Source organism: Crocuta crocuta, unplaced genomic scaffold (assembly GCF_008692635.1).
Source record: "Crocuta crocuta isolate KB4526 unplaced genomic scaffold, BGI_CrCroc_1.0 scaffold422, whole genome shotgun sequence".
Lineage (NCBI taxonomy): Eukaryota > Metazoa > Chordata > Mammalia > Carnivora > Hyaenidae > Crocuta > Crocuta crocuta.
Genome location: NW_027529554.1, coordinates 1850863 through 1866107, shown reverse-complemented (window position 1 = coordinate 1866107; position 15245 = coordinate 1850863). Strand labels below are relative to the sequence as shown.

Genomic DNA, 15245 nt, shown 5'->3' with positions numbered 1-15245 from the left:
CTAAGAGGCAAGGCAATAGGGAGTTATGGACAGATCAGGTAAGGGGACTGCTAAGTAGCAGCAGCATGCAGTGCTCTCCCAAGTAAAAACAGACATTTGTTTGCTTCCCTGGTGCTAATGATCTATAATATTTAGCAGTTTCTCCAAGCAGGTCCTCTAATTTCAGATGCCTTCTAACAGACATCATTGAGCTCCTCCAGCATCATGTCCCATGACCCTGGTAGTCGGGCTCCCAGGACAAGTGACTCTCATCTTGCCCCTACTCTCTGTCAAATTTAGTGCAACCGCCTAAATTCAAAACCCTGTTTCCTCCAGGACCTCTTTGGTTCTTAAGAGACATTCTTCTATTAACAGAATTCATATCTTACAGATTAAAGTTTGCTTTTTCAAGCATAATGTTTCTGGGTGAGTTTCAAAGTCTACTTTAAAAAACAAATTGAAAATTGCATCTAATTCTCAGGTTAATTTTGATGCTTCTGGATGACAAATCATTATTTACAAAGTGATGCAGGTATTTATTGAGCTCCTACTTTATGTCAGTCACTGTTCTAATGTAAACAAACAAACAGAAAAAAGAGCAAGTCCTAATAATCTAAACATTGTTCTACAACATTCTTCACTCGGATCAATTTTGCATCTCTGTCAAGATCATTCTTTTTTCTTATCTTTGCTCTGAATCCCAAGGCCTAGTAACTTAGTCCGTCCCATTCAAAAAAAAAAATTCAGTTTAGGAAAACATTTTTAATCTAAACCAGTTACTGGAAAATGGAGAAATGACTAATTCAAAACTCTTGTTCTTGTGTTTCCCCCACCCTCCACCCCTGGTCTAACTCAAAATTCCAAGAGAGCTACTCGCCCTCTTGTATTTCCTGGCAGTACCAACAACAGAATAAAAGGCTCTTCTCTGTGATCTCCTGCATGTTGGTGATGGAGATGTGATATGGCTGCTTTGTGGTCACCCCGGGGCTGCCTGGGGTCACTGGTATACTCATCCTGTCCCCTTGCTCTCCCAGGCAGCTTATTGCCGGCTGTCTAACCTGACGGCTGACTGCACTGCTCTCTTGGATGGATAAAGTGCTGGTGACCCCACTATTTCCTTCCCTTCAGTCTAGTTACTGGCCTCTCCATGACCCACTGAAGCTGATTATTTTTCCATTTTGTTGATCTGCTCAGATGACAAGGAGCTCCGCCTCCTCTGTTTCCTAGGCTTACTCTGGACTCACAGGAAACCTCATCCATCCTTGTACCACTGGCTAGTGTGGACTTGGGTAAATCCTATGCACATACTCCCAACTACACCATGCCACACTTCTATAAAGGCCAGTGCAGAAAGCCAACGTGGCAAACGCCTGCCTCTGGGGTATCAGGAAGGGGACCCCAGGCCCTTGCACTTAAATTGCCCCTGAGCTTCCTGACCGATAATTTGGAGCACTCCTTTGAAACAAGAAATGTTGAAAGCTGCCACTCACTCCATGTAGGGAAGGGATTAGATGCTAACAGAATCTTTCTGAAATCTCCGTTCTCTGGGAAGAACATTTTCTTCCAGCCAACTTTATATTCCTGCTCTAAAGAAGGGAGAGGACGGTGGGAAAAAAACTAATTGATCTTCCTTATTCACTCAGTTTTATTCCATGGCTCAAAAGAGGTCACTGAACCCTGCCATCATTTTTCTCACTTCTTTGTGCTCAGCAACATGAGGTGGAAGATGTTGATGAGAAACTGAACCCAGACACAAGTAAATAAACCATATGCTGATATTTTATTAATATTTTTGAATCTTCTCAGACTACTTTGAAGTGGTAAACTACAACAAAGAGAAGCAAACTTTGCAAAACCCTGAATGCTCCAGAAATCACATCTCAGACTTCCCTCTTTTTTCTTCACATATTCCCAGGGTGACGTTGCCCAGAATCAGGCTTCACACCCCAACTGTATGTTGGTGACTCCTGCACACCCAGACTCTACTCTGAAATCGAGACTTGTGTATTTAATGTCCTATTTGGTATCTTACAGTTTTCAATTAATTCAGCAAATATTTATTGACACCTACTATTTGCAAGTCATTGTTTCCATACTCTTAGGCAGAGATTCATTGTTTTACAGTCAGAGTAAAAAGTAACAAGCAGAACTGAATTAAATTGTTTTCTCAATCAATGATAATACACTTCAGTGAACATGCTTCTGAACGCCAGCCAATTGGTGGTATCCTGCTTCTTTTTGCAGCCAACCAATCAGAAACAGCCTCCCTTCAATGAACATGCATGCCTCTGGAATTCAACCCATCAATAGCTTCCTCATCCCAGTGACCAAGCTTCTCCAGCCGAATTAACTCATTTCTTCCACTGAATGTTCACCAATACTTGAATGCTTCTAGGCTTCCTAACAATCCTATATAAGATCAGCAGTCTTCTTTATTTGGAGAGAACATGCCTAACAAACAGTTTGTTTCTCCCTTTCTTGAATAAGTTCCACTGTTGTTGTTTTTTTTTTAATTTTTTATTTCTTTCTAGGAGAGAGAGAGAGAGACAGCGTGAGCAGGGGAGGGTCAGAGAGAGAGGGAGATACAGACTCTGAAACAGGCTCCAGGCTCTGAGCCGGCAGTCAGCACAGAGCCCGACGCAGGGCTCGAATCCACGAACCGCGAGATCACGACCTAAGCGAAAGTCGGACGCTTAACCGACTAAGCCACCCAGGCGCCCCAAGTTCCACTGTTTTATTTAGAACTGAATGCTGATCTCATGTTTTGGGAGTTGAATAAATGACTACACTATAACACATTTCGATAAGCCAGCTCTGCAAAACATAGGATTAGTATAACTACCATAAAGATAGGAGAGAGTGTTACAAGTTCCATCACTCCAATACTGACATCAAACCACAAAAAGGGAGTTCGAATTAATCCCCAGAATGCCAGATGAGAAAAACCAAGTTCACTATCAAAGTCTTCCTATATGGCTGCACCTGGTGCCCACTGAGTGTATTTGTTTGCTAGGGAAGCCATCATAAAATATCACAAATTGAGTGGCTTACAAAACAGTACTTTATTTTTTCACAGTCCTGGAGGCTAAAAGTCCAAGATCAGGTTATTTACAGGTTTGGTTCCTTCTGAAGCCTCTCTCCATGGTTTGCTGATGGTCTTCTCACTCCGTCCTCACATGGTCATCTCTCCGAGGGTTCACGTGTCTAGTATCTCTCTGTGCGTCCAAATTTCCTCTTCTTGTAAGGACACCAGCCATACTGAATCTGGGTCCACTCTAAAGACCTCATTTTAACATATTCCCTTCTTTAGAGACCTTATCTCCAAGTGCAGTTACATTCTGTAGTACTGGAAATTAGGACCTCAGTATATGCCTTTGTGGAGTGTAGAGTTTAGTCCATAGCACGAAGATACACAGCCCAGATCCCTCATTAATACTCCAAGGAATTATTCCTCCAGATGCTGGAAGAGCTGCCAAGACACACCCTTCAGCCACCAGCCCTTTCCAGGACTTGTCTTGCCAGAAAAATTTCCTTCCCCAGGATAACATTCTCCTCTCAGAGTTGCTCGTATCCAAACAATGATCAATATCTTAACGGCCCAGCCTTTAGCTTCAACCTGGAATGACTCTGACAGCCCATCCCAGCTTCAAAGCAACCTATGGAGTCTCCTGAGTCTGCTGGTGCAACTATGTTCCATATCAAACTCTCCCTCCACCCTCCCTGCTTCTTTCCCTACCACTGATTAGATTCCAAGAGTACTTCCTGGGGTGCATGGGTGGCTCAGTCAGTTAAGCGACCTACTCTTTATTTCAGCTCAGGTCATGATGCCTGGGTCATGGGGTTGAGCCTTGTGTCGAGCTCTGTGTTGAACTCTGAATGGGCACTGTGCTGAGTAAGAAGCCTGTTTAAAATTCTCTCTCTCTCCCTTTGCTCCTCACCTGCTTGCTCATGCACGTGCTCTCTACCTCACCCCTCTCTCTTAAAAAAAAAAAGTACTTTCTAGTACGTTTTCTACACATTAATCTCTATCTCTGAATCTACTTCCTAGGGGAGTCAGCCAGTGACACTTCTGAAACAGAATCCTGACTACATTGGGAAAAATCAGTAGAAGCAAATCTGGTTAGCCTATTATAATATTTATAAGTTCACAGAAAATGATATTCCACACAGGGTTATAGAGGTGGTGTGGAGTGTTTGAGATTCCTTTAAATAACAGTACATTCATAAATTGTTTATCACAGGTCAGAAATTTCAGTCCCCTATGGACTGTTTGCATAAAGCTATTACATTTAGATATTCTTAAGAGGTTATGTTTATTTAAGTTATCACCAAAGCACAGTTTTTAGCTCTTAGTAAATATCCCCTTGGGTGTACATAAGAGGAGCATATAGTGCTTAATAGAATATGATTTAAACAAAGAAACTGCACAGAGATGCAAAATTTCTGGTCTGGCCAGTTTTGCCCACTTATCCAGAGGAATGGATGTGGTTACTGGTAGATGCCTGTGATATGAAAAACAGCATGTAACATTCTTGTTGTTACCCTTGCACACTTATTGAGACCAACTTTTATTTCATGGAAACCAAAAGCTATCTCTCTGAGCCAGCACTGTCAAACATATCCTATAAGAGAACTAAATTATAACCAACTCCCAAGGTGGATGGCTCATCCTTTCTTCTAGAACACAACTGAGCCTGTAAGAGAACAACCCCCTACCCACTGCCATTCCACCCTCGAATCATGAGCATCTCCTGTATGTATATGTACCATACTATTATATATTGGCCTGCATGGCTTTGTTATTGTGAATTGTCCAAATTGTAATCTGACTTCCAATATCACTTTGAGAAACTTATATAATCAAGTAGTTTCTGTTGTGAGCAATGTCCATGCTGTTGACAGACCCATCTATGCCTGCTGCCACCACAACACACACAAACACACACACACACACACACACACAAATGTTAGTGGGGGAACAAAAGGCCATGTATAAACTTCTCAGAAACAATCAACACAAGTAATAGGCAACTGATGGAATGGAAAAGATAGTTGCAAATGAAATATCAGATAAAGGGCTAGTATCCAAAATCTATAAGGAACTCACCAAACTCCACACCCAAAAAACCCCAAATATTCCAGTGAAGAAATGGGCAGAAGACATGAACAGACACTACTCCAAAGAGGACATCCAAATGGCCAACAGACACAGGAAACGATGCTCAGTGTCCCATATCATCAGGGAAATACAAATCAAAATCACATTGAGATACCACCTCACACCAGACAGAGGGGCTAAAATGAGCAAATCAGAGAACACAAGATGCTGGCGAGGATGTGGAGAAACGGGCACCCTCCTACACTGTTGGTGGGAATATAAACTGGTACAGCCCCTCTGGAAAACAGTGTGGAAGTTTCTCAAAAAATTAACGATAGAACTCCCCTATGGCACAGCAATAGCACTGCTAGGAATTTACCCAAGGGATACAGGAGTGCTGATGCATAGGGGCACATGTACCCCAGTGTTCATAGCAGCACTCTCAACAATAGCCAAATCATGGAAAGGGCCTAAATGTTCATCAACTGATGAATGGATCAAGAAGATGTGGTTTAGGAGGGGGCAAGATGGCGAAGAAGTAAGGAGCTCCGTACTTGCACTCGCGCCCATACATCACACGGAAAAGATCTGAAGCCATTGGATACCTTACAAAACCTGAGAGATTGGGAGAAAAGGACGCAGAATCCACTGAGAGAGGCTTCTAACGTGAGTGCGAACTGGGGAAGATAAAATCGGGCCGGGATCGGAGACTCCAGGGTGGGAGGCGATCCCCCTCTACCCTCTACGGGAAATGAGAGGGGAAAAGGAGAGAGTCCAAAACAGAAAAACCTCCACTCAGGGGGGAAAAACCTCTGCTCGGTGCATAGAAAGACCATACTTGCCAAATACCTAAAAACCAGGTCCCCTCGCGCCAACTGGTCCCGGGGGANAGCACTGGGTGTTATGTGGAAACTAATTTGACAATAAACTATTTGTTAAAAAAAAAAAGATGTGGTTTATCTATACAGTGGAATACCACTTGGCAATGAGAAAGAATGAAATCTAGTCATTTGCAGCAAGGTAGATGGAACTGGAGGGTGTTATGCTAAGTGAAATGAATCAAGCAGAGAAGGACAGATACCATGTGTTTTCACTCATATGTAGAACAGGAGAAACTTAACAGAGGACTATGGGGGAAGGGAAGGGAAAAAATAGTTGGTGAGAGAGAGGGAGGCAAACCATGAGAGACTCTTGAATACTGAGAACAAACTGAGGGCTGATGGGGGTGGGGGAGAGGGAAAGGGAGGTGATGGGCATGGAGGAGGGCACTTGTTGGATGAGCACTGGGTGTTATTTAGAAACCAACTAGATAATAAACTATAAACGAAAAAAAAATAAACTTCTCACTGAACTAGCTGTAAGATTCTTTAGTTGCTTCATATTAAAGCTCCGAAGAGCTACAATGCATAAGCAGAACTTGGACATTGTCATTAACAAGACTCCAGATATAATCATCCAAACTCTCCTGCCCAAGGAATATATATAAAGTACAGAACACCATCCCATTAAGGTCGCATATCTAAAATCTGGACACCGTATCAGTGCTCCTCAAACCATCTCGAGGTAAAATATCAGTTTTGTTTGTTCTTATTTCCAATTCATTTTTTCTCTTGGTGAACTGATATCTTTTATGTATATCGTCCTGAAGGAGATGAATCCACCAGCCAGCTGGGGTGTTTTAACAATGTTAAATATATATAACAAATATAACAAATGCTATAAAAGGTTTCTATTTGCTCACTCTCCATTTCTCCACTTAACTGCAGACTCGTAACAAGCAGTTTGTGGATGAGCACAGGTCTATAGACTACACTTGGAAGAGCACAGCTCTGTGTAATCTCTATGGCACTGAAAGAAAGATATAAACCTCACAGCATACTATCTCCAACTCATTGCACAACAAGATGGAAATAGATAGAAACAAATTATCTTATGTGAGCTTAAATGCTTAAAACCTATCTCCTGACATTAATAAAGATTAACATGTTAACCCACCCTTATATCTCTTAATTTTGTAATAATACATCTGAAGTGGAAAGGAACATAAACCTTTAACAATAAATTCCTTTTCTAAAAGCCATCTTTTTTTAATTCTGTAAGAATTGTTGATAGATCAGTGTTGATTCAGTAAGCACTTACTTAGCATACAAATATTCTAGAATCTGCACTACACATTGGACTAGCTTAGTCTGTTGTTGAGGAGTTCTCTATTTAAAATTTTGATAGCAAAATATCAGATGAGAGATCTTAGTCACTAGAAGAAAAGTCCCAAGATCCCTAATGGGTCTGTGAGTATCATTCCTGTAGTGACATTACCGGTATGAAGTACCCAATTTAAACTCTATTGCTGAGCCTGAAACGATCAGTTTCCACTGGCTGCTCTGAGCAAAGACTTTATTGCTGCTCTCCTGCAGGACCACATCAATCATTAGGTTAAACCTGCAGGTAAGGCCCGGCCTTGGGTCTGTGCAATGCAAAGGTTTACACAAACAACTTGAGATTTCACAATGTCACCTATCACAACCTATGAATTACTGAAGTTTTCTTGCAGTGTGTTGCAATAAAGAAAGGAGAGAATTCTTCTGGCTGACTAGTTCATTTGCTTAAAGTCAACAGACAGCTCTTTCAGTTTGCGGGCTTGCTGGTCAGTAACTAGGCCTATACGTTTCATAAGGCTCAATTTTGACCTCAAACATTTTCCCACATTCCCCAGACATAATTCCATATCTTTCCTCAACAACAGAATAAGATATATTATAACCAATCATTTGTTTCCATGACACAGTCTGCAGACGGACTATTCTTAAAGAGAGTAAAAAGATACTGGTATGCCATAGCCAAAAGTCCAACTCATTAGAGAAATTTTAAAATTATCGTCAGATAATCTGTGGTAAATAATACTTAAAGGAAAGCCATGTGTACAGTATATGCTTGGCTAACATGGAAGCCTTCAAAAGGAGGCTTCAGGGAAGGTATGGGTAGGTTAAATTCTGGCTTTAACAGCTTTGTAAATAACTTAAAATCGCATAAGGTAGGGGTACTTGGGTGGCTCAGTTGGTTAAGCACTGGTTCATGGGTTTGAGCTCCACTTCAGGCTTTGTGTTAACAGCTCAGAGCCTGGGGCCTGCTTCGGATTCTGTGTCTCCCTCTCTCTCTGCCCCTCCTCTGCTCATGTTCTGTCTGTCTCTGTCTCTCAAAAATAAATAAATGCTAAAAAAATATTTTTTTAATTGCATAAAGAGCATACAATAAGCAGTTTAAGAAAATAAAACAATGATCCAACCCCAAAATTTTAATACAAACTTGAGTGGCCCAGTTTAGTCACATCCATACTTAGAATATTATATGGACAGAGACACATACGGAAGCATAGATATATAAATACAAATGTAGATATAGATATGGAAGTATATAACGTTTAGTGTGTTGAAAAAACATTAAAAAATGAGAACATTTTTGAAACAATATTATGAAGAAATATGATAAAAAATATCTATCTACAGAATAACTGTAACCATGCTTTAAAAAATGGTATAAAATATACCTTCTTGATTAACAGCCACTGATAAATCTCTGGGGGTAAAAATATTCATGAGCTAATATTATTTTCCATTTTTCTTCCCCTGTAGTCTATCCTGAGGATATTACTTTGACAATAGAGGCACAGGGGGGAAATGAGTTTCATTTAAAAATATATAAAAAGAAATTATAAAAAGGGCCAAAAAAACAGTTGAAAGGGGCATGATTACATTTTTATTGGTTAAACAATACAAACTAAGTGGATTATTTTTTTAAAAAAAAGCAAATTAACTGGGCAGTGCTGTGTTTCAAAATTTAACAGTGTCAAGTAGAGGAATACAAAGGTTCTAACAGCTCTAATCTCTCCCCTTGTATCACTCTCGCAAAGGTCAGGGGACTGTTAAGAAGTTTTCCATTGAGAATTTTTCAATAAAAACACAGTAGGGGCACTTGGGTAGCTCAAGTGACTCCTGATTTTGGCTCAGGTCATGATCTAATGGTTTATTAATTCAAGCCCCTCATTGGGCTCTGCACTAACAGGGTCGAGCCTGCTTGGGATTCTGTCTCCCTCTCTCTCTGCCCCTCCCCTGCTCACTCGCTCGCTCTCTCTCTCTCCCTCTGTCTCTCTCTCTCTCTCTCGATAAACTTTAAAAAATTTAAAAAACATATTAATAACTTCAACTTTTTTTATGTTTATTTATTTTTGAGAAGGAGTAAGCACAAGCAGGGGAGTGGCAGACAGAGTGGGAGACACAGGCTCTGTATGCTTATCTCAGAAGTAGAATCAGACTTTTAGCAGCAGATAATCCAAACCTAGAAGTAGCTCAGAAGCAGATAGCTCTGAGCTATCACCACAGAGCCTCATGTGGGGCTCGAACCCAGGAACCATGAGTTCATGACCTGAGCCAAATTAAGAGTCAGACACTTAACCAACTGAGCCACTGAGGAACCCCAATAATTTTACCTTCTGATCTCTTATACTAATCAGCAAATTTGCCTTAACAGTCTTCAAATTGGGTTAGTTGGATTCCACAGAATAGGATCTAAGGAACACAAAATCCCCCCCTTCTCTTAGATTTCCCTCAAGCAGAAAAAAAAATGTCCTCACACTGCTTTTCAATTTTACATTTTAACTAAAGAAAGATACACTAATAAATCTAAATTTAAACTTACCCTCTGTCATTCAGATCTATCCTCCTTGCTTTATAGCATATTCCTAAATGTAACTTTGTAATCCTGATCCCCAAAGAATGTGTAATATATGTTTAGCAATATTCCCATTAGTCTCTGGAAACCTTATGCTTATATTTAGATTAACTACTATACAGCCAATTTATGTAAATTCCATTTATATTTAAATCAGAAGAAACTATGAATCATATTAGTAAAATGGGTCTTACATTAGTGCTCCAATACAGACATAAATAATACCTTGGCTAATGTTTGATGGGTTAATAAAATCTATATTAACAAACACTATCTACACATACCAGATGTTCAACAAAAGGTATCTCAGACTCATGCCAGAATCCTTGATGACATTCACTGTCAATTATTATGGCAGAATTGTGATTATGAGAAATGAGAGAAAGACTGTGTGCTAGAGACACTGAGCACAAACCCTGCCTCACTTAGGGGTGGTGACATGGATACTTGTATGTTTGCTGGAGCTTATCTCAGAAGCAGAATCAGACTCTTAACAGCAGATGATCCAAACTCGTGTCTCCCGTTTAAGTACTAAAACCCATTTGCATACAGTGTGGTCACTGGTCATTATATAACATCCCTGTTAAGCTGTCAGATGACTGTATTTTGACAAGGAAAGTGTTAGGCTAAAGTAGCAGCATCTTTAAGAAAATCAAAATCCAAAGTAGTTTCAAGTAAAAATTTCTACCTATTATTTCCATAAAAAGAAAATGACTTTTAAGAAACATTGTTACCCAGAATTACTATTTTTCTGGGAGAAGAAATGAGCAAGCCGTTTTATGACAGATAAGTGTTATAACAGTCGAAGGCCAGATTTAGTGTAGTATGTTGATTTAAACAAATAGCAATACCAAATATGTTATTTCTATATGTTCTGATAACCTTAACAAAGTATGGTTTTTAATAGTACATACAGATATATGTAATTTTTGCTATTTCATAAAAGATGATGTTCAAAACTCCTATAAGTGATTAGAATAAAAATGTTACTGATTTTCATTTCCCAAGTTAACCAATTATATCATACATGCAATTGTAGTAGTGAAATTTACTAAGCTAAATATATGTTTTAATGGCAAGTATTTCCATGTACACAAAATAACCAATGTAATATATTCTTCATAAAATGTAAAGAATAGAATCATGCAGTCAAATGATCCCAAAATTTCCCCCAAACAATGTGTCTTCTGAGACTATTTCATAGGCTTCCATCTATTAGTTATGCCTCACTCTGTCCATAATTAGCCATTGTGTATATATGCCACTTGAAATGTGCTCGGAGGGACAGCTTGTCCCTTCTTTCGTGCTTCTGCTTTTGCCAAAGAACAGACCCAGTTCAGCCCAGTCCCATCCTGCTGACGAGAGGCACGTGTTGTGGAACTCAGTTTCCTCAGTCACCCTTACTAAGGCCAGCCTAGATGGAGCAATTCCTAAGCATGGGAGAGGTCCCACATGTCCTATCCTTATCTGATCTAGATCCATGAGAAATACATATTTCTTGCTATACACCTCTGACCACTTACTGAGCACATGCTACGACACAAAGCTTTTAGAGAAAACAGGTGAACAACACAGAGAACGGATGCTTCACAGACTTCATATTGAACATTAAGGAAGCCTTATATACCAACAAGTTATAATGAATGAGAGAAAAAGCTTACGTTTTCTGTGTCCAAAGTAGGAATTTGTCATTATTTCCTAGAGAAGGAATATTCCTTAATTAACCCAATATCTCAATAATTATTTTTCTGTTCCTTACCAGCTAGTCATGTTAGACTACTGCCTCCAAATGTTACTATTCTTTACATTAGTTAAATTATAGGTCTCTGTGAGAGAAGGAGGGAGATGAGCTCGGGATAGATAGATAGATGATAGATAGATAGATAGATAACAGATAGTAGATATGATAGAGAAATAGATGCTAGGTGATAGATACATACATACATGCATACATACATAGATGATAGATAGGTAGATAGATAATAGATAGGTAGATATAATAATAGATAGGTAGATAGATAATAGATAGGTAGATAGATACATACATACATGCATACATACATAGATGATAGATAGGTAGATATAAATAGAGAGGGGGTGCAGAGGAGAGAAAGAGAGAGATGAGAGAGAAATAGATGAGAGGGAGAGATACATGATAGGTATGGTATCATGACAAAACATTTTACTGTACCTGGATTAAAAATCTCTGTAATTCCAGGATTTATGGTGAGTGGCCCAGGAATACAAAGCAGCCTTGTCATAGCCTATTTTTAAGGTTCTAAACCAAGGCCTTAAGTGGAAAGAGCAAGGCTCCTGATTAAAACATATGTCAAGATCCTCTTAAAGTTCTTTTGTTCATAGAGTTGTCTCAGTAATAGAAGAAAGAGCACAGAGTTGGCAGCAGAGGGAGGGTGGACATTTATAAACATGTGAATTTATAAAAATAACTTGTTCAAGTCTCTTCCCTGAAAGACGCATGGGCTGAGAGACCGCCCATCTCCCATGGTATGGGAGGAACTCTGTGGTCCATAAAAATCTAAGATTCTGTGAGTCAAGCATATTCAGGTCCTTTAGGTAAGCATAGGATCTTAAGGATCTGTGGCTATTGAAGGAATCAGGCGTGGTAACAGATAATACAGTGTGTAACATTAATGGAAGATCATGTGTCACAAAATATATATGTATCTCTTTATTTGACCTGAAGTCAAAAAGACATTGTACAAAAACATACAGCATAAATCCACCTTAACTGAAAGATGGCTTTTATAAATTTTTAGAAATAAAAAAGATGATTAGTCCCCAGCTAAACAAATCCAGAATAAGAAATTGGCCTGAAGCTTAGCTAGAAGTTTTGCTTCCAGATTAAAGAATATTTATACTTCCATTTAAATCTGGGAATTACTCTTAAGGGAGGCAGAGGTATTATTTTACTGGAATGCTAAACATTCTTGTTATATAGCAACTGACCTAATATGATTAGGTTTTATCAAATAAATCATATAAAATGCCTCTTTATTTTAATATCTCTTTATCTTATTTGGCTTGATCACAATTATGTCCAGATTAGTTGTTTGAGCAAAAGACCATTCCTTTTGGAAGTCACTGAGTTTCTAGAGATTTCAGCGATTTAGCAAGACCATTAATAGATTTAGTATTTTTAACACACAAGACAATAAATCTATGCTGCAGGGCTTACAAGTCGTTTCAGTTAAATGCTTTTGACAATTAAGGTATGTACATATGTTTTTACACAAACCTGTGCACTAGCATATAGCCTTATTTGTATGTACACCTTCAGAAATCCTGTGTCCCAGAGAATGGTTAATGGAAATCTTTGTATGAATATCCTTTAGTCACGTCAAATCCAGCCTATCCAAAATAAACCACTTTCAGCTGCAACTTGCTTTACATCCCTTTTTGTCACCTCAGACATGTCACAATCTGTCCAGGCACCGAAGCCTTTCTCCCTACTGTGTCACACCATTGGAAAGTCACAAATTCCTGTGAACTCTGGTTCATACCTCTCCCGTTTATCCCCACCTCTCTGGCATGAAGTAAGTATCCCATCATTTCTTACATGAGTCTCTGCAGTAACTGCTTCCGTACTTACAGCTACCCTTCTCAATCTAGCAGCCACTCTAAATCATGAACATGGTTGTGTTGTCATATCACATTTTAAAAATCCTTCAAGAGCTCTCCGTGATGTACCCGTGTACTGAAATTCTTTATGGTCTTCCAGCCCATAAATACATGTATAACATTATCTTCTACCACTCACATCTCCCTCTTCTCTCTCCTTGGAAATTACTTACCAACTCCACTCCATAATTCTAGTCCGTAAAGTCCCAGTCTGTCCACACGTTCCATCTGCCCCAAACTATCTTTTCTACCTTTTTATCTAACTTTTTGCAGCTGCTAATGGTCTACTAAAACTTGCTAACACATTATTTCCTCCATGGAAATTTCCTTATGCATTTTTATGTAGAGACACTCTCTTTCATGCTTCCCCCAGCATCTTCTAGAACAGGCATCACATGAAACAGTATCTTTGAATGAATGAGTGCTCTGAAGAACAACACACTGCACACACAGCTTTCTTCAGCATGAAAATAGGATAGCGCCAGTATCAAAACTATCACTTGCTTTAATGAGGATGTTAAAGCTAAAATAAAATAAATACAGAAAGGACAGGAAGACAACCATGACCAGGAACATGTACTATTTCTCAGGCACTGGGCTAAGTGCTTCACCTGCGTTATTTAATTCTCAGGTTTTACTATTAGTAGTCCCACATTACAGATGAGAAAATGAAGACTCAAAGAGGTGAATCTGATAATCAATCAATCCAGCTATGCAATACTGGGATAATTTGGATAATTTCCCCAGTAGAAGAGTTATTAGTATTCCATTTGATACTTGTAAAGGACAAAGATGTTGGCATATGTAAGTCAGTTACATCCATCTTTTTAAGCAAAAGTCAAATTTGTCATATTTTAGAACTTTTAGACAGTACTGAAGATCAGTAAGCACTCTGCTTATCTTTGGCATTCAAGTCCCAACCATGCTTTTCGTCAAGGATAGAGCACATTAGCTCAAGAAATAGATATGCTACATTGTACAATTCAAAATGTTTTTTATCAGTTAAGAGGAACTGTGTGAGAGGAATTGTTTGAAAATGTAAATCATATTTCAGTGACTTGTTTATATAAAGGCTTTTACAAAATATTAAAAGTAAGTGAGAAGTTATGACATATGGGTTCCTATTATTATCTGGAAAAGCTCTTAGTTACATAAAATTTTGTGTGTTTGGCTTTTTACAGGTGTGAAATTTAATCAGAAGTTATCTAAGATTCTAAAAAAACCAAGTTTACCTCAAGAGATGCATGTTTGTTTTCTTATATACACATGCACACACACACAAATCCTTAAATTCTCTGACCTTAAATATCACAGTGAAGCTCTCAGCAGGCTGCTTCATGCCATAGGCCATGTAGTTGACCTTTGGTGCCTCAAGAAGAACAGGATATACGAGGTCTAAGAGTTGTCTTCACCTCTGCACTTCTATCATCAAAACTCGGGATGAGTCCCATTAGAAACTTTGAATTAGCCTGCTGTTCAGTGAAAATGAATTATGAATGAGTTTGTCAATGGCTCAGAGTGAGACATAAATCTTTGAACCTGATGCAACTAATTCTGTATTTGTCTTAATTTCAGTTAATATTTTTAAAAGAGAGTTTGACTACACATTACAGTTTCTGCTGTATTCAATCATCCATATTTTATTAGGACAAATACATTTTTAATTTTTTATAGTTGTCTCTTCCTAGCTTACTGCGAATAAGTTTCAGCAGGAGACTAAAAACATCAGTGTCACCCAGTTTAGCTGAAGGCCCTCTATCTGTTCTGGCTTTAAAAGTACTCCAAGTGTATTCTACTCAAGGTC

General features: G+C 38.9%; 1 long non-coding RNA gene across 1 annotated transcript; it reads left to right on the top strand.

Annotated features, from left to right (window-relative positions):
• The first annotated feature begins 13294 nt into the window (after positions 1-13294).
• Positions 13295-14984, top strand: LOC144229417 (uncharacterized). The gene is made up of 2 exons (XR_013334486.1): positions 13295-13356; positions 14623-14984. It is a non-coding gene; the product is annotated as an uncharacterized LOC144229417 (long non-coding RNA).
• Positions 14985-15245: the final 261 nt, after the last annotated feature.